Here is a 25,685-nt window from a genome sequence, read left to right on the forward strand (position 1 = left end):
CCTCAGGCATCGACCCCCGGATCCTTTTCTGCCCTCCCCAACCTCTGAAGGTTGTCTGGTCCGCAACCACACATTCAGAGCCTTCCAAAAGACTGCTCCCTAACTCGTACCTCCCAGGCTGTCCCCGAACGTCCCCTGCCCCGCCAGGACCCCACATTCCCGCCCCTGCCCGGCGGGAGCCACCGGGACGCCGGGGCCCGGCCCGCCGGTCCCGCGCATGCGCACTCTGCGGAGGGGCGGCCGGGCAGGCCGGGGGCGCCCTCCAGAGGCGGCGGCTGCTCCTTGCGTGCCCTGCCCTGCCCTGCCCTGCCCGGCCCGGCCCGGCCCGGCCCTGCCCGGCCCGGCCCTGCCCTGCCCTGCCCTGCCCTGCCCTGCCCTGCTCGGCCCGGCCCGCCGCCACAGGGCTAAGGGCAAAGGAGGGGAAGGCAGCGCTGCGGGCTCGGCGGGAGGGGCAGCGGTGCTCCAAAGGAGCCCCGCACACCTCCCTGCGTCGGGCCCTGTCCGAGTCCCCGAGCTGCTGCCGGTGGGGCCGTGCGCCGGTTGCCGCGCGATGGGGCAGCCGGCGCCCCGGGGAGCGGAGCTTCTCCCTTCGCTGTGTCCGGGCGGCGACGTGGGGAGGAGGGAAGGAGGGAGGGAGGGCACAGCTTATTTCCCTCCTCCTGCTCGGCCTCTTCTCCTCCCTCCCCTGTTCCTCTTGCCGCCCCCGCAGCGCCGGCGAGGCTGCGGGAGCGGCGCCCGCCCAGCGCCTGGGGCTGCAGCCGTGCCGGGAGGAGGGAAGGAGGCGCTGCCTGCGGGGAGGAAGCTGGATGAAGTCTTGTGCCTCAGGGCGGGCTCACCAGCCCCTCGGGCATGAAGGGGACCGCGGGGACTCTGCCCTGCCCTGCAGCCGAGCCTGGACGTCAGGTAAACGCCCCGCTCGCCTTCCCCCTGCGCCGTGCGCGCCTCGAGTGCCGGGAGAGCGCGGGCGCCGTGCGGGAAGTTATCGTCCCGCCGCTGGCCGGGGGGGCGAAGGGCAGGGCGAGGCGAGGAGGCAGCCCTCGGTGTAGGGTTACTCATCGGCTCATTCGGCCGGACCCGTGCTGTAGAAACTCGGCCGGGCTCCGGAGGTTGTGCTTTTGCCGTGGGGGGTGAGGCAGGGAAGGGCTGAGACCTGGCGGTTCGTGCTGGCGTGTGTGCCGCTGGGACCCCCTGGCCCCGGCGGTTCTGCGGCGCAGTGTGGGGCGGCGGGAAGTTTGCAGCAGGGGAGGGGGGCCACGAGAAACGGGAGAGGGGCCGCGGCGGGAGGTGAGCTGGGGAGGGGGCAGCCTGATGAGGGAGCGGAGCTGGGGAGGGGGCAGCCTGATGTCCGGAGGCGTCCAGCGCAGTTGCCCGTGGACGGTGGCATGAGTGGTGCTCCCAGCAGTTCCCTGAACTGCAGCTTAACTCCTCCGTGCTTAGTTGTCATTTGTTACGGAGACGGTGGTTTTAAGTATCCGTTGAGTTATAATGTTGGCATCTTTAGTGGCCGTGTTTTAGTCTCCTGTGAAATTTACTTACCTCCTTATGTCAGCTCAGATATGTTCAGGAAAAGCAAACAAGAAAGTCTTGAGAGACGAGAGAAAACTGCACAGCAGTACACCGGAGACTTCAGTGTGTGTTGTGTGGGATGGCGTAACTGTAGATACACTGCTGGTCCTCTTGAATCGCACTTTGCTGGGACTTTCAAACTGCAAACTTGTGAATTAAGTATAAAATTTTAGTAGATTATGTGGATTAACAGTACTGGAGATTGAATTCCACTTTAAGTGTTTTATTTTCTGCATTTATTTAGATGTATTATTTTCTTCCCCCTTCACTCACAGTTTGTATAAAGGACAGGATTTGTCTTTTTTGCTTAGTTCTTCTAAAATAATTTAAGGAATGAAAAGGGAACAGAGTACCCCACGCAGGTTGCTACAAAGTAAAAAACTATATTGAACCACCCTCAAGAAAAGCAAACAAACAAAATCTATACCTTCAAAAGCCTCCTTCCTTACCAGCCTGAACAAAGAAGTGTATCTTGCAAAGTCCCCTGAGTGAGAGTTGAAAGATTTACATTATTTCAAATAAGGCAAGATTCCCCTTATAAATGTTCTGCACTAACTCCTTTGATTAAATCAGAGATAATCTACCTTAAAAATTACCTGCTGCAGTTCTGTTTTGCTTCCAAATTTTTAAGAACCAAGGTAATCCCACAATGTTTGTAGCAAAAATCAAAGGAATAACTGAAGTGCAATGAGCTTAATATCATTAGATCAGGAAAGTACATAGCTTTTTGGTTTGGGCTTTGCTTTTGTGGTTTTTTAAAATAATAAAACAAAATTGGAACCAAATTTAGGGAAGCATTCAAAAGCAGAATAAGTTGAGCAACATGCATCTGTTACTGCAGGTAATGCCTATTATCATCCATAGGCTATCGATAAGGCACTATATTTAAGCAGTTATATTCCCTAAGAAGGTCTGTTAAAGTTAATGGTCCAGTGCAGCTTGGAGAGTCCTTTTATGTATGCTCACCTTTGTATTAACAGACTTAGAACATTGCATTAAGCTGAGAGAGAAGGCTGAGGAAAGAGAAGTACAGGCATGCATCAGACTTAAAATACTTCCCTTTTATGTGTTTTGTTCTTTGATGGTGGCTTTTTGTTGGTTTTGGTTTATTGGGTTTTTTTGTCAGCTTCAAATATAACCTCTCTAGCCTTTCATGCAAAGTGGCAAATTTTATTAAACATATGGAAACAAAATCTATTGAATGTTCTTTAGTTCTTACTTCTTAAGAAGATAGATATGACTAGAAAATTACTATTTTTCTTGACAGCATGACAGTTAAAACTTTGTTTGCATAGAATGAACATGTGTAGTGCATTTAAAAGAAGGTGTGATTATAAACTGTCATTGACTAACTTTTCAACATGTTTTTGTGAAAGTGAATATAGCACTTGTAAAATGACTGCTGGGATGTAACTAAGAGGTAAGAGGGTGTTAATGTGGTGATGTAGGGTCTAATTTAAGATTTTGAGTATGGATTCAATATTTGAATGCCTACAGCTTTAGTGCTTGGTCTTGTGAACAGGTATGTGAATTAATTTTCTTCACATCTGCATCTCAGTTAAACTCACAAAAGTACTATTGATGCAGCAGTGCTTAAGCTACACAGAGGTGGAGTGTGGAATTTTGCCTCTTTATAATATACTGAAGCAAAATGCTTTGCTGGAAGCGTTCTGTTCTGGTAACAAGTCCAGATTGTATGTAGCTATTGCTGTCAAAAGCTGTGCTCCTGTTACAGTTAGAAGCTTAAACCTGTCTGTCTGTTAAAGAAATGTTCCGTTACAGCATGTGAAACCTGAAGCAGTGAAAATGGCCAGGTGAAGCAAGGGAAGCATATAAAATGCTATTAAGGTATGGAAGTGTGGAAAGTTTGGTAAAAGGGGAGAAAAGGGAAGGAATTTAGGAATTCATGTTTTTTTTGAACATGAGCTTTTGCTGTAAAAACTATTCTGCTGTACTTTAAAGGCTCCTCTTGAACCATGGTAGAAAATGTCTTACTTGGTTGTTAAACCTATGGAGTGTAATATTTCTGTAGAAGCATGAGACTGATACAAAATGGAATACTGACTAAAGAAATTTCCGTCTTAGTTACAAGCTCAACACCCAGGCACTGCAGAGTGCTTACTATAAATGTGGAGAAAGTGGGGTTAGCTTTTGGGAAAGGATTTCTTCTGGTGGCCACAAACAAGTAGTGTTCCTGCAGAATGAGCAGAGTGATCTTTCAGTTTGTGTGCCCATTCCAAGTGTTTTTCCGTCTCCTGTTACATCTCTACTCAGTCTCCTCTCAACTGAGACTCCATATTCTTTAAGTTTTCCTTTTTACGTCACCTTTTCTAGATCTCTGGTAATTAGTATTTTTTACTGATTCTCTGTTAGAGGTGGGAGGGGATCGAGAACACTGTTGTCACTGGTTTAGTTGCCAATCTTGAGTCAAACCGTGACAATGTCCCTGAGTATCTTAGCAGTCTGAAATTTCTTAACAAATTGTCATTATATTAAATTTGATGTTAAATTTACCTGCTTTCTGTTAATATATGGAAGGTTAGATTTAACAGAGTGATACTGAACATTTAATTATCTTTTTTTCCACATGAGCAGAGAGACTCACCACGATGTTCCAAATTAATATATTTGTCAATATTGCTGTTGAGTTAAGTCACATAGCACGTCTCAACCTCTGAAACTGAGGAATTACTTTTGGAAAATGCAACATATATAAATTATACAAAAATACTCAAATAAATTTCTTAACTGTGGTTGAGCATTAAGCATTCACTGCTTCTGAAGATGAACATGCATTATAAGCAATTCCATAAACATCATAATAACATGTTTGTATAAACCTGGAGAGGCAGCTTCTATTTGTCATCTAAGAGCTGATCTGTGGAATTCGGATTTTGTATAGTGAACACCATTACTTTTTATTGTAATATTACTTGTTATTATAATAAAAATTTACTGGTTAAAACATGTTTCTCTGTGTTGTGAAAAAAGTTGCTAGCTTTTCAAAGTTTCAAGGAAAAGGTTTCAAATTCATTGAAGTGTACAATGTGTACAAAACAAAAGCATGCATTAATTACAAAAGACATATATACTAATTTATGCTAAACCCAGCAATTTATTTGACTATAGAAACAAGGAAGTTCTTTACATAACTCTCCGGCAGTTTTCCCAAAATAAAGTTTCTTAATGAGGAATTACAAGCTAATTTGCAACATTATTTGTGAAAAATGTAACATGTGAACAATCATAGCATAGTACTGTTTCCCTGCCTTCTTCAGACTATGAAGTTTTGCATGGAGGTTTTTGCTAGAAGTTTTGAAGATGCCTGTGTTTTTATATTTATTTTTTTTTTCACAGAGGTGTACAAGCACATAGGTAAGAAGTATTCAGTCTTTTCCTGGTGCTTATTTCAAAACCTGCAAGTATTTTAACCAAACAGCAAGAAAAGGCAATCAAAATTGAAAGATCTGGCTGATAAAATACATTTTTCTGGAATCTCCCACTTTGCTGTCAAAAACAAACTCCCGAAAATAATTTGAGAAAGAAATTAGTAACCAGTCTTGTGAAGAGGATGCAAGCAGCCGTTGTGGAAGTCCAGAGATCGTCTGCCTCCTTTTTATTTGAGCTGACACTAAACCCTTCTGTTCTTTAGAAAGAAGGTTTGCTTTCAGAGAATCATTTACTGTGTCTTGGCACTTGCCAGAGTTGTGTTTTTGTCTGAAGTGTAAGGTCGTATTATTACTTCTCTTGGGACATTAATTGTTGGATGACCTGTGTTCTTTACGAACATAGAACGAACTCAGGAGATCTCACAGTCTTTTCAGGCATGGTTCTGTGATACTATGTTGTTATGAGTTTGCTAAGTCTTGTACACAGTAGGATCTCCTCCTTCCCTTAGTTCACTGGCTGGCTAATACAAGGTCATCCCAGGATGATGTTTAATTGCTTTGGTCAGTGCAAGACAAAAGTGATGACCTTAATGGTCCTGTCGGTGTGAAGAATGCTCTCCTGTTGCTATCAGTCTATAAAATTATTTGATGTCATTATAGACACCAATATTGTGATTCCACCAGATTCATTGTAGCAGCCTGAAACCAGTGGGCATTGATGGTAAAAAAAATTATGGTTGGGGAATTACTTCTGTATGTATGTATGGTATATATAGTAGTGTCTGGTAAGGGTTCTGTATGGTGGCATACATGTTCCTGGTGCTTGATATTCTACAACTTACATTTTGTAGAAAATTCACTCAGGTGGCTTTAGTATTGTCCTTCAGACATCAAGGCTTCTGTTTTCTGGCAGGTTAACCAAACTCATGACAGTATGCTGCTTCACGTTTCCCAGTCAGTGAAAATATGGATGCTTACTGCTTAAGTTAGGACTTGCCTGAATCAAGATCAATGGTCTTCAGAGAAGCAGTTACTTCAGCATTTCGAGTTTTAGGAAGTCCCAAATGCATGCAAATTATTCCTACAGCAACATCAGGGGTTGCTAATGAGAACTGCCCACTCTTGATAGTACTATGTATATTATGTAAACCAAAAAGCGAGGGGAACAGTGTCTCCTTTGTCAAGAATACATGGTATTTTGGATATATCACCAGTGGAATTAACTTTTTATCAGTTATCTTACCAGGGTCCTCAAACTCATGCAGATTAATTCAACAAGGTTTTGTTTGTTGTTTTTTTTTTTTATATTGCTTTGGGGGTTTTTTTTAATAATTATGTCACTTTTTAAACTAGCTTATTTTAGTTTGTGGGTTTTTTTTTTACTCTTGCTGTTTTTACCAAACTGAAAACATTGTATTTTGTCACAGGTGCCAGTCTGGAAATATTTAGATGTAGATGTGTGTAGTCAGGCTAGTTTTTTTAAAAGGAGATTGTAAAATTTTAAAGGAAAATTTTAAATGAAAAGGCTAGAAAAACATGAAAACAATTTTGTTGTTGAGCATAATACAGCTGTTAAAAAGAGCAGATGTTTGTATGTTTTCAAGTGGAATGAGATAATAGAAATTGTGGAAATTTTTCTCCATCCCAAGAAGCATTACAAAGAAAGACTGTAGATTATTTGAACATGTTATTTTGAAAAAGTATTAATACATTCAAAATAAAGTTGAAGATTTTTCTAAAATAAATGTTTATTTCTTTAGCAGTTTGTCCCAGGCAAAAATAATTTGCTTACTTTGCATGTTTTATACAATAATGTCTTAATTTGGCAAAAGTAAGAAATACTAGAATTTCAGTTCTTATGTGGAAGAATAGTGCAAGCACTATGGATCACTTCATATGATATGTGTAACAACTAACTTTGTAATTACAATAAAATATATATATATATGTCTGGTTTTAGCACAGCATTTGGCTTCAGCAACAAGTTTACTGAAAGTTGAAAAAGTGGAAAAGTTCTGCAGAGCAATTCTGACATTCTGCAGGGGAGGGAGGTTTATTTTGGACTAGATGATCTTTCGAGGTCCCTTCCAACCCCTAGGATTCTATGATTCTATGATTTTCTTTCAAGACTGTTTAATGATTTTCATAAGTGATGTATCTGTAAGTGAAAAATACATGTTCTGAGGGAGGTTCCACTTTTAACTGATAGAGCAGAACTATCTCATATGTATTTATTAATCATTTGCTGGTTTTCTGCTGTACGTTGTCACCAGCATCAGCAGGTAAGTTGAGGAGCATCATATATAAATATTTTATATAGATTTATATAATATCTATTATATCTATAATAGACAGGACAAAGGGATGTTTAAAATAATAAAAGCAGGAGAGACTCTGAAAACTTCTTGAATCCCAGTTAAAGATGAATTTTAGCAGCTCCTAACCAATCCTCCACTTAAAGTAAAAATTCAGATGATTTTTTTTTTTCTATGCAGTGGTTTAATAATTTTGGAGGCTCAGTTCATTCTAACAAGGCACAATTTGTAGATACAGATTCCCTACAGAAAACCTTTATCATGTTGTCATCTACTGCTTCCACTTACTCTGTTTAAAGTTGTATTCTAGAAGGACTGGTTTTGATTCTTGCTGCTGTTTTCCTCCTCCTCCATCACATAGCTACAAAGAGTACATGCTTTTTAAAGAGCTGCTTTAAAATTTAACAGAGCAGGCTTTCCAAGTTGCTTGCACCAAATCTGCTTGACATCTCCTTTGCTAGCCATGAGAAGAGGGAACCTATGTGTGTTCCTAATCTATCCATCAAAAGCTTCAGCATACCCACCTATTCCTTGAAGAATGATGTGATATCAACAGTGCTGGAATCCTGTCATAGGAAATAAATGGGTTTTACCTCCTGATATAAATAAAGAATACATGCAAGAGAACTATCAGTTAATTTCCTCAAAATCATCAAAGTATTTAGTACCAAAAATTCTCAAAGATCCTGAGTTGTAGGAGAGAAGATTATCTCAAAGGCAAATAGTTAAAAACCTGGGAAGAGAGAGTGGGAATAAATTGTGGGGTTTTTTTCCCAGATGTGACAGGGTACCAGTGAAGTGTTGGGATAAGAGATACTGAAACCTTTGCAGCTCAGTGAACTCTCAAATTATTTGAACAAGAAAGCTAGTTGGAAATTGAGAGCTTTAGCTGAATAATAGTGAGTTAATATAGGTAATTGCTACTAAACAGCGGCATTATTTCCTGGGCATGTAACTTTCCTTCTCGATAGATGCTCAGTAACTTCTCAAAAGATCTTTGCTCTAGCCCTTGCCCTCAGTCATCTGTTTTTGAATACTGTGGAAACCTTCAAAGAAGAGTAATGGAATTGCTGAATATAACTTTTCAGTAAAGTGGAGTAAATGTTTCTGGTAATTTTAAGTGCCATAGGCAGTCACAGTTATTCTCTTGAAAAAAAAAAAAAAGTTTATAAACAATTCAGAGAAAGGCAGAAGACATGCCAAGGAGGTGCTATACCTTTTTGAACAGGTGATCAAACAGATTACAGCTCTTCAGCTTCTAAAAGAAGTGCTAAAAGGTCATGTGACAGGAGTCAATGACATTGAGTGGCGTGAAAAAAAGTGAAGATGGTCTTATTATTCACCCTTTCTTATTGTGTGATAACCTTCCATGAAATTATCAGTCACCAATAAAATAAATTATTAAATAATTAAGTTGTCAAACTAATTGCCACAGGATGTTGTAGTGGGCACATATATAAAGGACCTCCAAGCAGAGTATTCAGATTGATGAACTGTGAGTTCACTGGTAGCCTTCAGGTGGTGATGGTCCAGAGGCAGTTTCTGGGCTAGGAGTTCTCTTTATATCAAGTGCAGAGATATAGAAGAACATGCCAGTGATGGCAGTGTCAGTCTTTGACCTGTTTCTTACAATTTTTTTCTTAAGCATCGTTTTTGTTAGAAAAAAGACAGTAGCTTGACATACAAAATTTGTCCACTGCTATGTTCAGCCATGTGCTATGGATGCTGTGTTCAGTAATTATACTTCTGAAGTGTCTGGAGTAACCTGTTGACATGGCTTATTTGATTGCTAATACTGTATAATTATGATATATGTATGATTCTGCTCTTTCTCCAGCTTGTACCTACGTTTCTATTCCCTGCTTAGAGACTCTTTTCATGAGGATAAGAACAGATTGTATTTTTTGAAACACTAGCCTTTGAACAGTAAAGGAAGTGTGCATAGATGATAAGGGAATTTTCTTATTCCCATGAGTGGAACTTAACCTTAAAACTGAGACAAATTAAATATCTATACTAAAAGAAAACATCCCTCCCACCCTTAAGTGTAGTGCTGTGTATCTCAATTATTTTGTGGTTAAACCTAATTATAGCTAAACTGTTCTCAGTTTTGGGATTAGTTTTTCCTGTGGTAATCTGTCTTAAGATGGGGTATCTAACATTTTTTCTTGTCATTGTTGCTGTCATTGGACAGTGTCTCTTACACAATGCTGAATTCTTTGGAGTATTTTGAAAGTATGTGTAAATTATGACAAATTCTATCTGGATTTGTATTCAGGATTTTTTTGGTGTGTGTGCATCTGAATGATAGGTTGACTTGCAGCCAGTTCAATCAGTAATTATTTGCTCAGCTGAGCCCAAAAATATGCTAATAACAAATCCATTCAGTCCCCCATCTAGCAAAAAAATGCAGTTGTGCCTAAGCATGCCAGTGAATTCTTCTCCCAGGTTGCTTATACACTTGGCACCTGCACATGTCTGTGAGCATGCCAGACTTTTGTCTGTGGTGAATGCAAAAGTGATTGAAGACCTAACATTGCCAGATAATAATTTCTGGACATGCATGCTGATTCATGTGTTTTCCTTAGTCCAATCATCAAGCTGGGAAACAAGTACAGAAAATTTTTCTGCTTTTTCCAGCCTATGTTTCCAGCAGGCATTTGCTGCATCTGGTCTTGGCTGGCAGGCTTACTTCAAGGTCCCTGCCTATCCAGAAATCAGCTGCTCATGCAAATATGCAAGAGTTGACACCATCTATGAAATCTGGTTCTTATCTCTCCATCATTAGGGTTTATTGATTGTACTGTCATTTTCGGGTATAATCTCTGACTCAGGGTCAGTCTCTTTACCATGAGTACTGCAGCTTCTAGCTCACTGTGTAAATGATGAGCATAAGACTCAAACACTCTTTTTGCACAGTGTGCAGAAATCCTAATTAACAGCAGAAATTACTACACTGAAATAATCTTTATGGCTGCAAACAATATTCTGGTTTTATTTAAATGGTAGGTCCATAAGGTTTTGGAATACCTTGTGGGGTGATTGGGATACAGCTTTGGATGAGCTCACTACAAGCCTGCCTCACAGCTATGTCTATGATTAATTATTTTTTTCCTGGCAATTATGTGTTAACTTATGTGATAAAAAGATAATACTAATGTATTAGTTAGCAGAAGGCTATTACTTGACACCTGCCTTTGTTTTTGCAGATTGAGCTACTATGTGGCTTTTCAGTCTAATGCTTTGAATACTAGACAGGTGCAACAATCAAGCTGATACTATTTATAAGGGCTAAGGAAGCTACTAATATTTGAAAAGATTCAAAGACTATCACAGTGTCCGCGGGCTGAACAAGTGTTCTTTCTGAGAAATAATCTTCCTGTCAGTTTTCTTTTTATTCGCTACAGGAGCAGCATAATTGTCAGTATCCATATTTGATAAATACTGTTCTGGTAGCAGATAAAAACTTCAGGAGCGGATTTCTGTGACTACTTTAAAAGTAGATAATTAGGCCACAGTTCTGTTGACTGAAGATGGGCATCTGGGCCCGATGGTGTCCTGTCTGGTCAGTGGTTGTTGCTGTAGAGGAACAAGAGTCTCCATATTTGGTGGCTCTGTGTAGGTGCCTCAGATGTTCCAAGGCACCTAAAACTGGTTTTTTAGGTGATTGAAAAAGTCTTTCATTGGCAGCTTTGCTACAACCAGGTAAAATTTTATTTTCAATCTTGATTTGAACTGCACTCTGATTTTCCCAAGCAAAATTTATATTTCTTTAAAATTTTCAACAGCAAAATATGCATGTTAATATACATTAATTTGACAAATAAGAAATTCTTGTTACTTTAAATAAGAGCCATGATTTGGGGACTACGTTATAAAAAGTATTTATGTGTATGAGCACAAATATATTACATATCTTGGTCTGTCATCCCTTCTTTATACCTGTATTCTTCTAAGTTTGGAATCTGAGTTCATAAGGAATTTATTCATAAAGGAAATGATTCAATGTTTTTTTATCTTGAAGTCCTCCAGGTTCTGGAAATGGATAAAATACCTGTGCTGCCCCAGTTGGTCCCATTGATTAAAAATTACCACATTGTCTTTTTGTGGTGCATAAAAATGTGAAGTGCAAAAAAGGGAACATCTGTCAATAAAAAAAATGTATATAAGCAATAAATAACCATTTATTTATTGACTCTGATCCATTTTACAGTAGTCTCCAAAGACAGTGACTGTATGAAAGCAGTAAGTTAACTAAAATGATCACTGGGAATATTTTTATTCTTGCCTGCAGCCTTGTGAAAAAAGAAGAGAATGCATACCTGACAATAAATGAATTAAGTTGGTTGTAGTAACAATCTATCTCTGCCATCAGCTGCAATTGACATGACATAGAAGTTGCCTGATCCTGATAATATTTGGAAAGACCGGCATGACTTTCTCTGAATAAGTCTGAAAAATTAATCCATTCTCTCTGCTCATTCTTTTCAATAGCTTACTAATGCAGACATTCTAAAGGAGATGCTGGCACGTCTTTTCCTCCTGTTAGTTTTAGATGTAAACTCATCTAGCATTAAGTACACGAATTACAATTTTACAATCTAGGTCTTTAATGAGAGAAGAAATCATGATAAAATTGAGATCCTTCAGGCTTTTGTCATAAGAAAGCAATTGGTACTGCATGAGAAATAGGGACAACTCATGAGATCTTCAATAGTCACAGAAGATAGTCTAATGAAAATATTATATCTTTCTTGTAACTGTTATACGGTACCATTATTCTCTAGAATCAGTTGACAGGAGCAAGTGAGACTGTTAAACAGAAACTGTTGATAATAGGAAGAACACAAATCTGGTATGTAAAAATGAGAAATACTCAAAATAATTTCATTCATCTACTCATAATGGATATTAAAATAATAATAATTTTCTGATAACAGTTCTGGGAAATGGTATACTCTTACAGTAGGTGAAATAAGTCTCCTTTAACATGGAAGAGATGTCTTTATATCTCTTAAGTGAACAGTATGTCCCAAAAGAGTATGGGATTATACAGGAACCTCTATATCATTGGAGGTAATCATATTAGGAGTTGGGGATAGCTATCTGCATAGAGGTATGTGTAGATATATGCAAGTGCCTGAGTTTCTGCAACTATTGTGGAAATTGTGACTGTGCTGCCAGTATAAGTCTGTTAGACACAGCAAACATAATGCCATGGGAAGATGCCTACACGATCTTGTTACTAGAATAGTTTTAACATGCAGTTTATAAAATCACAAAACTTATTAAATAACTACAATAAAATTCTGTATTTCTTACTTTAAACTTTCATGTTACATATTATCTATCTATTCTGATAACTACTTTAAGTTCAAGAGCTACCTTTTACTGAGAAATACTTGGATTATTACTGAATTTTTGAGTTGGTGCTAAAGCAGCTGAAAAATGGAGAAGTTGTTTTTTTTTTTCTACTTTATGTTTTGATTTTCATTATAATTACTATTTTTTTTTCATGTATAAGGATCAAATGCTTAATTGAATGATGATGACTCCCTATACAAATGACATTTATGACACTTGTAAATGTTCCGAAGTGCTCAGATGCTAATCCAACAGAAAACATTATGCTAGAAGTAGCTGACAGGCTTTTGTGTGCAGGGAAAAGCAGTTTAATTTCCTGTAGGTAGACACAGGTGAGCTCACATATACAAAGTGAGTTTCAAAGTCATTGAGTCTTAAAATGTTCACTATTCAGTCAAAAACTGAAATGAAGTGATTTTTGGTGGAACTGCAGGTTAATACTTAGGTGGTACTTCTTATAGTCTGTGTTGACTTGTTATCTAAGCAAGACAATTTCTGTAGCTTTCAATTTTGAAGTAGTACTATTAAATTTTGCTAGTTAGTGTTGAAATTTTGGTAATTTTAGTAAGCTTCTGCTTATGTAATGGTAAAATGACAGTCATTGCCTTTTTGATTTATCTGATACTTTTAAGTCTTCATTTCTTGGTAATTAAAAAAGTTAATTAAATAAAAACTGTAAATATTATATTATCTCGTCATTTGAGTTATCGTCAGTCATGATCCATACCTATGCAACACAGCTTTATATTAGTTGAGCAAATGGCAATACCAATGGCACTGGCAGGTTGTCCTTCCCACTACTCGTGTTGTTACTAGGCAATTGAAACCATTTTGGCTGGGTTTATTGCCAGTCAGCTGCTCTTCAAAACACTTAAAGATTTGAGAATTTTGAGTTGAATTTCCAATTGTGTGTGGGAATGTGCCCTCCCACCTAGCTGTTTCATCTTCCTTTTTGTGTATTTCTGCCTATTTCTCTGTATCTTATCCTATTTCATTGTCTGCTATTGTTCCTTGCTGGTGTGCTTTACCTGCTGCAGATTGTTTCTGTCTTTTCCACCCTGTCTCAGTCCCTTCCTTTTGTTTGTTTTTCATCCTATTTCTTGATTTCTCTTTTGCATGTTGTTGCCCTGCCGTCATGTCTCCTACTTCTTACAAGCAATATTTTTGGTATAGATAATTTTTTCTTTCTATTCACTGCCTGAGCAGAAGCCAATTGAATTTAGAAAGCCCAGTGGAAAGCTATCTGGCCTCATTTCACAGCAAAATTCCATGGTGAGCTCAAATAACTGGAAGGACAAATGGCAGAGGAAGTCTGCCTAGAGAAGAATTTCTCATTAACCAGTTTCAGGAGGTCATCACAGATTAGTTTTAAGTAAGACAGATGTGAAACATTTTGATTTCTTGAGTTTTCTTGAGCTATGACTTACTAATGAGTCTACAGTGTAGTTAGTGTACTGTAGGAAATTAACACAGTTTTTCTCATCACAGCTGTTATAAGAAAAAATGAGGTTTGCTTCATTGAGTTTGATAGTTGTAAATTTTAGGTAAGTCTTCTCCATCATCATTATTGAATGATGGTCTGTCTAACTAGAAGATCTTTGGACTTCCGTTACAGAAGTGTCTGTTTACAGGCAAGAAGAGAAGATTCTACTCACTAGTGTTGCTTGCCAGAATTAAACAAACGTAGTTAAAGCTCTGTGTTCTGGTGACTTACTATTCTTGAGTAGTTCACTTTTGTCTATAGAAATAAATACTGAAGTAAGTCATGACACCATTTCATGCCATTAGGGATCCCTAGTGTCTCTCATAATATTTGCCTTATATTTTAATAGTAAATCTAACATAGATTTGTTATAAATACTGAGAATACGTAGTAATATTTTACTGAGAAGTTCACTGCAGTTATGTGTCTAATTTTATAATAAAATCATAATGTTCTAACTTCTGTAAATCACAGACTAAATAAAACTCAGCTTTCCAAGTGGATAAATCTCATAGTTTATTTAGTAATGGGAGACACTTGCCATGCCGGGTAACCTTTTGTTCACTAGCAGAAGGTATAGTGTTACTTGGAAGTGTCAGAATATATTGCCATCATGTAAAAATCCAATTATTTTAACTTTTCCTACTTTTTTTTTTTTTTTTATGACCTATCCTGCTGAAATTGTAATGAGAATTCACAGGCTCACTTCAGCAGATAGATGGCAGAATGTACATATTTATAACTGGAAAAAAAGCTGTTTTGTTTTGTCACAAGTCCTTCTTATTGTCTTGTTGACCTTTAGCAAGGTATGAAGAAATGGAATCCTATAATACAGAAAATATTACCTCAGAATAAGCTTCAAGAAACAACTCCCTTTTTGTTATGTGTGTATATTAAAAATGTGCAAAAAAACCTCACAAGTATAAAAGCACACATGCTTTTGTTTACATATTTACTACTCAGCTAAACTTGCTGAAACATTTTGGTATGTAATATTTCCTGTCTACACAAACAACTTTTTCACATTTACATCAAGCTTGAGTTGATAGTGACATTATGGTCACAGTGGTTTTGTAGCTTAACCAGGGAAATACCTTATCAAAACTGCACTATGTCAAAGCAGCTTGACCTTGCATGTAATTACTAATCAAAAGCCATCCAAGCAGGCTGTTCAAGTATTTAAACTGAACAAGAATACTGTATATTTGTTTTCTTCAATAAGTAGCAAACAAGGTCACAGTAACTGGCCAAGGGGAAAACATTTACCAAACTTCTGACGTCTAAGCTTTTCCCTCATATTGCTGCAAAGTTGAAAATGTCATTTATTTATTATTTTTTTTCCACTCCAGGAATGTTAGTCTTAGTAGTTTGTAGTGAGCTGCTGCCATTGAAGATGATTAGCCCTATCCCTGAACTCCTGGAGATCTTTGTGAGACAATAGAAATCAGGTTTTTGTTCCCTTGCAAAGCCTGATTAGTGAGAACTGGTTCATGTCCATTCTTCTCAAGCCTAAGACTCTTTGGAGAGAGAAGCTGCATCCTTGCTGTGTATAAGCAGGAGTGTACCATGGTGCATGAGCTACTTCAGAACACTTTGGACTTTCACAAAATAGGCTTCTTTGGTCTTAAGCTGTTTCCCTCTTGAATGCCTCACAACAGCATCTGTATGTTTATGCAAGCCATTGGTTTGTGGTCATTGCCTAGACATGATATTGCTGTAATCTCCCTTATGAGGAAAGGCTGAGGGAGCTGGGTCTCTTTAGCTTGCAGAAGAGGAGACTGAGGGGAGACCTCATCAAAGTTTACAAATATGTTAAGTGGGAGTGTCAGGAGGACAGACCTAGGCTTTTTTTAGTGACATCCAGTGATAGGACAAAGGGCAATGGGTGCAAACTGGAGCATAGGAGGTTCCATGTAAATATCAGAAAAAACTTGTGAGAGTGACAGAGCACTGGAACAGGCTGTCCAGAGAGGTTGTGGAGTCTCCTTCTCTGGAGACATTCAAACCCCACCTGGACAAGTTCCTGTGTGATGTGCTCTAGGTGATCCTGCTCTGGCAGGGGGGTTGGACTCGATGATCTTTTGAGGTCCCTTCCAACCCCTAAGATTCTGTGATTCTGTGATTTTACTGCTACTTGAGGTGACTTCACTAGCTGTATTCTTTAACATCTCCCCTCAGACTTGTTTCTGTAGGGTCACACATCAAGCACTGCGCCATTCCCAAAGTCTAGGCACTTCTATAATGGGACTTTTCAGGCCACCACTGCTTAATTGATGGTTGGGTAATGCATACCATCAGCTGTTTTTAGAATACTTATGTGAGCCCCTCAAAGGAAGTGGTTTCTAGTCTACGCATATGTTAGTTTGAAAAGGCAAATCTTTCCTATGTATGTCTGCTTCTGAAAGTAAATGATTGAAAGTTGCAGTGAGTCAAAAAAGACAGCATGTATGTTCTGTTCGTGCAGTGTTAGTGAGGCAGGGATTATAGCCTCTGTCCTGCAGGACAAGACTTCAGTCTTTAGTCATTAGGGTAAATACACCTTTTGCTGAAATGCACTTGTGAATTACCCAAGGAAGGAACAGGATTACTGGTAAGGAGAATTTTCTCCCTTGGTTTTGAAAGCTACAGTCAAGAGAAGGAGCTTAAAAAAATGCAACTAAGCAAGAATATCAGGGTAAGGAAGGAATTGGAGGTTTAACAGCCCTTTCAGTTGAGAAGCTATGGAAAATATTGGGTGAGGGTGAAAAAAACCATTGGAGATAAGGTTTATTTCTCTGCCTAGATACAATGTGCTGTGTTTATGAATACTGATAAGAGAATTACCATATGTAATGCTGAATTAGATTTTCACAGACAGGAGCTCAATGAAAACATAATTTATTTTTCTGTCTTGAAGTAAGTCCTATGGTAAAAAGCTGTGAAATCATCTACTTTTGCAATAAATACATAGTAGATAATTAATATTTTGGGTTTATGCTACATTTTAAAATATTTTTGTAAATCAGTTGAAGCACTTGAAAAGTAAACAGGATGTAAGGAAATTTTATCTCAAATGGCATTCAATAGCTGTTCATCAAATTGGATTTTAACATGGAAAGTGAAGTTTAGTTCAAAGACTTAGTGAAGGTGATATACTATTAGAATCTGGGAAATGTAAATTAACTCTCTTTTTAAAACAGCTTTTCTAAGAATTTAAATACCTTTCCAAGGATATTTTTTATTATTAAAAAAAGGAAGAAGTTGATGTCATATTGTAGCTACATAGGATCCTGGTGTTTCTTTAATTGTTCTTATATTGGGACCTAGATTCTAGCAACATGCTGAATAGCTTTTAAAACATGAGAAAACTCTAGCAGGAGGGTTTATGTGGTACCCTCCTTTTAATTATTAATTTAAGTGAAATATTGTGATTGTTTTACATAGTTTCTGATTATTAGCCCAGATTAACACAAATGCACTAGGCAGACTTTTGGTAATTTCAGGAATAATAGTAGTTACATTTTTAATAGAGGAATATGAGTAAGCATGTTAATTTTACTGTTTACTAGGTAGGGAAGTGGGATTATGAATCTGTCTCTGCTTCTCATATTTATTTTCTTAATAAGCCCAACATATTTTCTGTTAATTATGTTGATTTTTCAATTATAAATGGGTGTATAACACATGCTGTAAATCAATATTAATTACATTGACATATTTCCTCCATATTTAAGGCAAACTATAAAATAATCAACAAATTCAAATTACCTGCTTATCTTCACTAGTGTGAGAAGATTGGAAGTGGAGCTCTTTGAGAATGCATAAACCATATGCAAATTATTGTTCCAAATTTTGATGATTGCTTGAAAAGAGAGAAACCTATCTAAGGTATAGGCTTATTTAAGAATATGAGAAGTAGAAATAATAGTATGTACCAATCAAAATCCACTGATGTAATCCATGAAAATCTTACTAATATATTTGATGTATCTTTTTTGAAAGTGGTTTTTGTTTGTTTGGTTGGTTTTTTTGCCAGATATGGACCAAACAGATAATTAAATGGAGTGCAGTGAAAATTTAAATTCATGCTTACACTTATGCTTGCCAGGGATCTCATTGTAGTCTAGGAAATATAAAAAATACAGACTCATTCACATGTGTATCTCTGCAAGACTGTGGCTTGAGAAACCCATTTTGTCACTGTAATTTGGAGTAACACAGTGTAACAACTAAAGCTTTCCAGTTAGTTTTAAGATTATTTAATGAATGTTAAAACTGTTCAATATTTAAGGCGTATGATTTATGGTGTTTTGTGTGACATAGGGTGTAAGCTGCCCATGTGCGGTATGGATAGACAGACTTGTTTGTGTTACTTAGAAAATTCTAATAGATTACTTTAAATGTTATAAAACATTAACATAATCTAAATGTTTTCTTTATATCATTCTTTTGATTGAAGCAAAGGAGATATACTCTAGCTAATCAGAAATTGTTTCCATGTTTCTTTAAAGTCTGTATCAAAATGTTGACATACAGTACTTAGTGAAGACAATTTCATATATATCTCTGTATACCAATCCATGCTGATTAAAATATCTAGATGTAATATATGGAACCTTGTATGGTTTGTCCATTCTAAGCCATGGTTTGAGGATTAACCAAGTATTTACCCAAAATTGCTCACGATGTTATCTCAGATTATTTGAATGTGAGTGAAGAAACACCATCACTGCCACCAGTTTCATTAAGAGGATACAGCTGGGACTTGCCAGATAACCAGTGATTGGCAAAGAGAGATGTCTTAAGTATATTCTCGTGCAGTGAAAGACTAGGGAAGGATAAAAGATCCTTGCAGTATATGAAGATATAAAATACTGCTTGAGCAAAGAAATACAATTAAATGCAGAAGAATCTCTATCTGGTGGCCTCACCTGTAGAGGTTACAGTGTATGATTAAGTAGGTGTACTGCTCTCTTGTGTCATCTTGGGGAATGTGTTACTGGAAAATATTCAATGTGTATGGATTTGTTGCTCACAGAGACAGTCTTCCAAACCTTGAAGGCCATTCTTCTTAACCTTCCATGTTGAACATAAAGAACAGAAGTGGTATCTGTCTACAGCAGATTGGCTACTAAAACAGCAGTCTCAGAATGCTCCTTCTTCATTCAGGGTCAAGCTCTTACAACAGTGAGGTTACTTCCATTAGTTGATCTCAGAATAAGGTCAGACTTTCCTACATTACTTTACCTCCTGGTCTCTCAATGTATGGCCTTCACAGGAAGAACAACTTCCCTAGCAACAGTGCAAACACATTTTAATTCAACTCCATCCAAACAGTTTCTGAATTTTTAACCTGATGGTGAATAATTGTCTTCACTTATTCGCAGTCACTTTGCAATATCCATGTCATTGCAGGAATAATATTCTTATGTGCTGCTGGATGCAGAATATCACAAATGCAACACCTGATTTCTGTCTTCCCTGACTTCCCAGTCTTCAGAAAAAAATATGCAGGCACCCCGTTGTGAAAATTAGAATGGTTGGAGACAACTTTTCTGGGTATCAAAGTGCCAATCCCTCCTAAATTCAGTCTTTAAAATTTAAGGAGAACACAAGGATCCAAAAATATTAATTTTCTCCCTGTACCATTCTCTGAAGAAAATTTGAATATAGTATTGGCCAGACTTTTTCTTTCTGAGCTATTTCAGTAGCCTATAAACCAACATCCTGTTTGTTTGCTCTGTCCTGTGCCAACCAGTAGAGACTTATGGGGGAATTTTGTGACATACATTTATATACCGTCACATACACCCAGGTGTGTGACAGGCTGTATGTCTGTTTTTAAAATGCAGCTTCATTAATTTTTTTTTCTTCTTTTAGGGCAGCCACAGAGTAATAAATTGTATAAGAAATAACAACTACTAGCTTTTGATAGTAAACTAGTATGCCCTTAACTTTAGAAAAAGCTTAAAATCCAAGTGCATTAATCAGGAAAGAGAAATGCTACTAGGGTTTTTTTTGAGAATATAAAAATTAAGTGGTCTGGTAATGATGTTTTTTGTCAATTTTAAGGATCCTGTGAGGCAGGGAAAATCAGTTAATTACAAAGTCTAAAGACCACAATTAAAGAAAAAGAGCCTCAAAGGTATGTGGACATTCTGAAAAGCTTGGCAATGACTACTTGTATGTTACTGGTCATCCCTTAAAGCCTCTTCCTGTGAATATTCCAGGAAACATCAGGGATACTTTCTGAGAAAATGCTACAAGCAGTACAGATAGATGTATGTCATGGTTGGACTGGGTATGCAGGTAATCATACCGTGAATACAAGGGTCCATTCTATTTAGTGCAGTAGCTGACCAGGGCAACACACTTGTACACTGATTTTGGTGCTTACCTGCTATGAGGGATTAAAAATAGGTAATAGCTCAGAGGCTGTTGGGCACTTCTATCGTAGGAAATGATCAGTGAATTTCTGGAAGTTGTTTCCTGCTGGCAGGGCTGGTCTGTGACTTGGCTTTGTGTTTGTTCTGCAACCATTTGCTAACAGCTAATGGACTCGGTGTTTGCCTGCACGGCCGGAAATGAAGCAGCCTGCCTAGGTAGCACAGTTTTCTAGACAGTGAATGAGATGACCGTACAAAGTAGGATGCAGCTTTCTCACTTTAGCTGCTGCAAAGCCAACTAAGTGTGTGAAATAAAGACGTAAAGTAAAATGGTGTGATGAATAACAGAGAAATGGACTTTTAACCATAACTTGTTGACTGATAATGCTGAAACTATTTCAAATCACAAGTTTACTAAGGGAAAAACTTAGACATTTGTTGATGGTGTATATTGCTAAAATCAAACCAGTTGTCTCCTGTTTTGGACATTGAGAGGAGCTAAGCAGAGCCTCTTTAATTTTGTTGCCTGTTGGGTTTTGTGTATTTTTTCTAAAATAGCTGGTCAGAGTGAGATGCCCAGTTAAAATAAACATTGTTCCAGATAGTGCTCCAGAAAGAACATTAGGCACACTTTTAATTCCCATTTAAGCTAATTCAGCTATTTATTTTTAGAGTATATTCTAACTTAGCTTCACAAGGTAGGGTGTCACATTATTGAAAGCTGCCAAAAATATCATAATTACTACATAATTACATTATTCCCATGCTGAATTTATGCACTTCAGTCAAACATAAAATAGTTTATGATTTATTCCCTGGTTGATTATTGCTTCTTCTATATTATAAGACTACACTTACCATTTACTTGCTTTTGCCAGATAGTAAATTAAGTGTACTCATGTGTCTAATTTTTCTGCTTGCATTTTGGCAGTTAAAATCTCAGTAGGGCCAACAGATTGTTTATTATTATTATTGACATTAGTAATTGTTATTTTTATAGTCTTTACAGTGGATGGTTGCTCAGAAGCATCTGATGGATCAAGGGCTCTGACTTAACCGTTGGTATTAAGGCTCTACTTCTACACAAGTTCAAAACTTCAAACCAGATTCTTAAAAATCATATTCTGTGTACTTCTACTCTTGCTTTTTCAAGACTGTTTGAGTTTATTTCACAGAAGGTCAGAACACAAATTGCTATTTTATTATGGTGGTTGGTGAGAAAACTTGTCCTTTTTCTGTTTCCTTTCTTTCGGCCTTCTCGTTGTCTTCCTAGAACATCAGAAGGCATAAAAACTGCTGAGAATCTCAGCTGAACGCTGAGGTTCTGTTGTCTGCCTGATGAGAACAATCATCTTGATCTAGAAAAGGTACTCTGGATTAGCTACATCAGTCTGCTGTTATCATCTCCATGGCTGATCTTATGAAAGTATCATTTCAATTATATATGTTTTCAATGTAACTGCATTGTGTTAACCAAAGATTGCCCAGGCCTTCAACGTGAGGACAATTCTTTCTGTGAACTGTTTTGGTGGGTTGACCTGTATGGTACAGGTCTAAACTGACCCTAGCAATTTAGAAGCAAGGGACTTAGATTAGGTCCAGAGTGAAAAATGGAAGCGCTATGAAATACTGTATACCTCTAGTTTCTAAAATAATAGCTAAAGGTAGATGTGGTTTAGGCTACTTTATAGCACTAAAAATACTTTTTATTTTGCCTTTTTTCACCCTCCCATTTCTGGTATTTTTTTCCCTGACATTCTTTTAGTGAGTCATAGGGTACAGTATGATTTTGAGTGCAAAATTAAGAGTAATCTACTTCAGAACAGTTTTATGATGGCAGCTTGTGAAATGGAAAATCATTAATCCTTCAGTGTTTTATAGTGTAGTTTTAAAGGAAAAGTAAAATGCTTTGGGAACATGTGTTGTTTTTTTTCTTAGCTACCAAAAAAAAATATGGGAGATAATCAGTATGGGGTAAAAGCTTTTTTTTCTTTAGCTCATTGTTTTACTCAAGTGTAGAAGTTGACGTCCCTTTCTAGATACTTACCATAGTCCTATTATTAGAAAGAGACAAGATCTTGTTCTATCAATAACCAGCCTGCTGTCCTATCCCTTACAAATTTAAAAAGCACATCAAGCATAGCCAACTCAAACTGTGTTGGAGGGAGACAGTAGAAAAAATTGTTTCCAACAGCTCTTGTTTCATGTTACAGCCTCTAGCAGCAGTGGGAAGTTAGGAGAACTGAAAAAATTTATTTTTTAAAAAAAAGGTGATTTTTCTGTAGTATTGTTACTCAAGATCACAGGTGACTTAACAGGTACAAGAAAAAGTATTGAGAAAACTTGGACAATTTCCCTCCATTCCTGGAAGTCCAGAGGAGTGTAGTAAATAATTGTCTATTAAATTTTCTGACCATTAATAAAATTACTCACCCCTGCCTTTATTTGGTTGGTTTTGTTTTTTGCTTTCAGTGATTCTAGTAAATAAATATTTATGTGTGGAGGGTTTTTTCCTTTTTTTTTTTTTGCATTTGTTAATACTATTAGGTATCTATTTTCAGGGAGTTTTACTTTTTTTTTTTCAAATTATGTGCCTTTTTATCATAAACATATGTTGGTTTTGCTGTACTGTTTTACCTTTCTGAACCTTTATCAAGATACCTTTTACTATTTCATATGGCAAAACTTTGTTTCATTTGGAGTTCTACATGCTAATTTTAACTATATTTATTTACTGGTTGTCTCAAAATTACAGTTTTCAGCAGTAGAGGACTTGTATTCTCAGTTAGCTCATTATTAACTGTCTCTGGCAATGCAATTTTAGGATACAAGAAGTTTGGGGTATCAGAGGAGAGCGTGTGACTGACACCAACTAATTTTGGGCCACAAAGAGAAAGATACTGCAAATGCAGTAAAACCATTATTCTAGAACTAACCAGATACTCTTTGACTACACAGATGATCCTAAAATCTGTTTCCTGACTTCAGTATGTAAGCCTCTATAGACACAGACTGCTTTTTCACAAATAATCAGAAAATTCTTTTTTTTCTAAGACAAAATCTGTTTTCCATAGAAGCTAGAATATCCTTCTTTTGCCCTAAATCCCTTTTGCTTAACATGCCCGTATCTCACTTTTTAAACATGTCACAGACTTGAAAATTACCTGACTTAAGGTAGAGAAGTTGACACAGATAGGACCTAATGGCTTCTATGTCTGTTTAAGTTAGATTACTTAGTCAAACCATTACATGACAGTCATTGTCTTCTCCACCCATGTTGTCTTGTACTTTGAGGGATAAGCAGATGTTCTTGAAATCTTATAGGTATACACAGAATTTTTTGTCAAAATTGTAGTTTTTTGCTCTAAAAAAAAAAAAGTTACATCTTTTAATGAGAGAATATTCAAACCACAATTGAAGAGTCATTTCCCATTGTCTTCTCATGGCATAAGCTTGCAACTACTTCTCATTAGGCTAGTGCTGGTATGAGTGGACTCATACTCGATGTGAATGATAAATATGATTGCTTACTTACTTTTCTAGGACTAAATCATCAGTCATTTACTTTCAAAATGCGAGTGAACAGGAGGTTTGCAGTTTTTGGTGAGGAATGGGACACAAGCGCTCTTGAACTGTGAAGATAATTATGTCACTAAAAGAAAGACTTTCTACAGAAAGTTTTTCTACAGATGCATGAAAGTCCATAACTGAAGTAATTGTCACTATACTAACGCATTCTGATGTTAGACTGAACTTTAACATTGCAACACAAATATAGATTTTGAACTGATATTTACTTCTCACTTACTGTAAACTGTACTGTTACAAACATTTGCAGTCCAAACAGGTGTTAGTCCATCAGAGCAAACAGATTTTGGTTCATGACTCGTAAGATGTTGTCAGTTAAAGTAGTCAGGAGGGTAATTCAGGAATATATCTTGGTCTTGGATGTGAGGGCGATCTGGCTGCGACATCTGTCACCCCATTGATCGCCAGGGTTGATTCGGCTGATCTGGCTGGCTAGGCGGGTGTCCCCTTCCTCCCTCACCGCTCCATGTGCGTCCCTCCCAAAGCTGCGCGCTCGGTCGAAGAGGACGACCTTCCCCGATAGAGACGTACCGTTCATCGGTCAAAGGTATACGGTAGCTGCGCTCCCCTGCTAGAACCTCCAAACAAGCTCAAGGTCCATTTGTAGGAGAACGTAGGGTAGTCAAGCTTCCAAGACTGCAGACACATCCAAGTGAGGCACTGCATGGGGCAGTCTGCCATTGTTTTTTTGAGCACGCGGCAGCGCAGAGCGGAGAGCGGCAGCGGCACCGGCAGCGGTGAGAGCTGCTCCTTTAATTACTGAAGATTAGAGAAGGGGCCGGGCTTCCCGGAGACAGCGAAGCCGGAGCAGAGCGAGGAGACCCGGTCTGAGCGGGAATCCTGAGAGGAACAGGAAGGCTGACGTGGCGGGGGTGTGGCTGAGAACGGCGGCAGGTTTAACAGCGGCCATCTCGGCAGCTCCTCAGAGCACGCGGCAGCGCAGAGCGGAGAGCGGCAGCGGCCATCACAGGGAGTGGCGCGAGGGCAGGGAGCGCGAGCACACGCGGAGAGCGAGGGCAGGCAGGAAGCAGAGAACACCAGTAAATTTCTCTAGCATGGTGACAACACGCCCTAAAACCGTATTGAAAAAGGATATGGGAACTCAGACGGAGGTTCTGAGCAGGCACGCAGCTGTGCAGGTCTCTGGCTGCAGCGACTGCCTGAGCCTGGCGCTGGTGCCAGAGGGAGCCAGTGGCACCGCGTGTGTGCGGTGCGAGCAAATCAATGATCTCCTCAGGCAGGTTGTTAGACTGACAGAGGAGGTTGAAAGACTTAGAATCATCAGAGATTGTGAGAGCGAAATAGATTGGTGGAGCCAAACCCTGAGGCAAGGGCAGAAGGAAGAGGTGCTAGAAGAAGTGACAGATCCCCTCCCCTCCTGTTCTCAGACAGAAGGAGAGAACGTTAGGGACATGGAGGAATGGAGGGAGGTCCGTCCTCGGAGAGGCAAGAAAAAACCCTCCCAACTCCCTCCACCCTCCGAATTGCCCCTGAAGAACAGGTATGAGGCCTTGGAACTTCAGGGAGAGGAAAATGAGGCTGGAGTGACAGATTTGTCTAGTGAACCGCCTAGGACTTGTCGCTCAGCTCCATGACTTAGGACTTCTTCAACTAA

At 38.5% G+C, this 25,685-nt stretch overlaps 1 protein-coding gene across 1 annotated transcript in view; it reads left to right on the top strand.

Moving 5' to 3' along the window:
- The first annotated feature begins 752 nt into the window (after positions 1-752).
- The window catches only part of SGCG (sarcoglycan gamma), a 127,602-nt gene continuing 102,669 nt past the window's right edge, over positions 753-25,685 (top strand). The window contains exon 1 of the mRNA XM_051608557.1: positions 753-903. The gene's annotated coding sequence lies outside the window, so the exon portion shown is untranslated. The remainder of the gene's footprint in view (positions 904-25,685) is intronic.

The sequence above is a fragment of the Apus apus genome, chromosome 1 (genome assembly GCF_020740795.1).
Source record: "Apus apus isolate bApuApu2 chromosome 1, bApuApu2.pri.cur, whole genome shotgun sequence".
NCBI classification, from domain to species: domain Eukaryota; kingdom Metazoa; phylum Chordata; class Aves; order Apodiformes; family Apodidae; genus Apus; species Apus apus.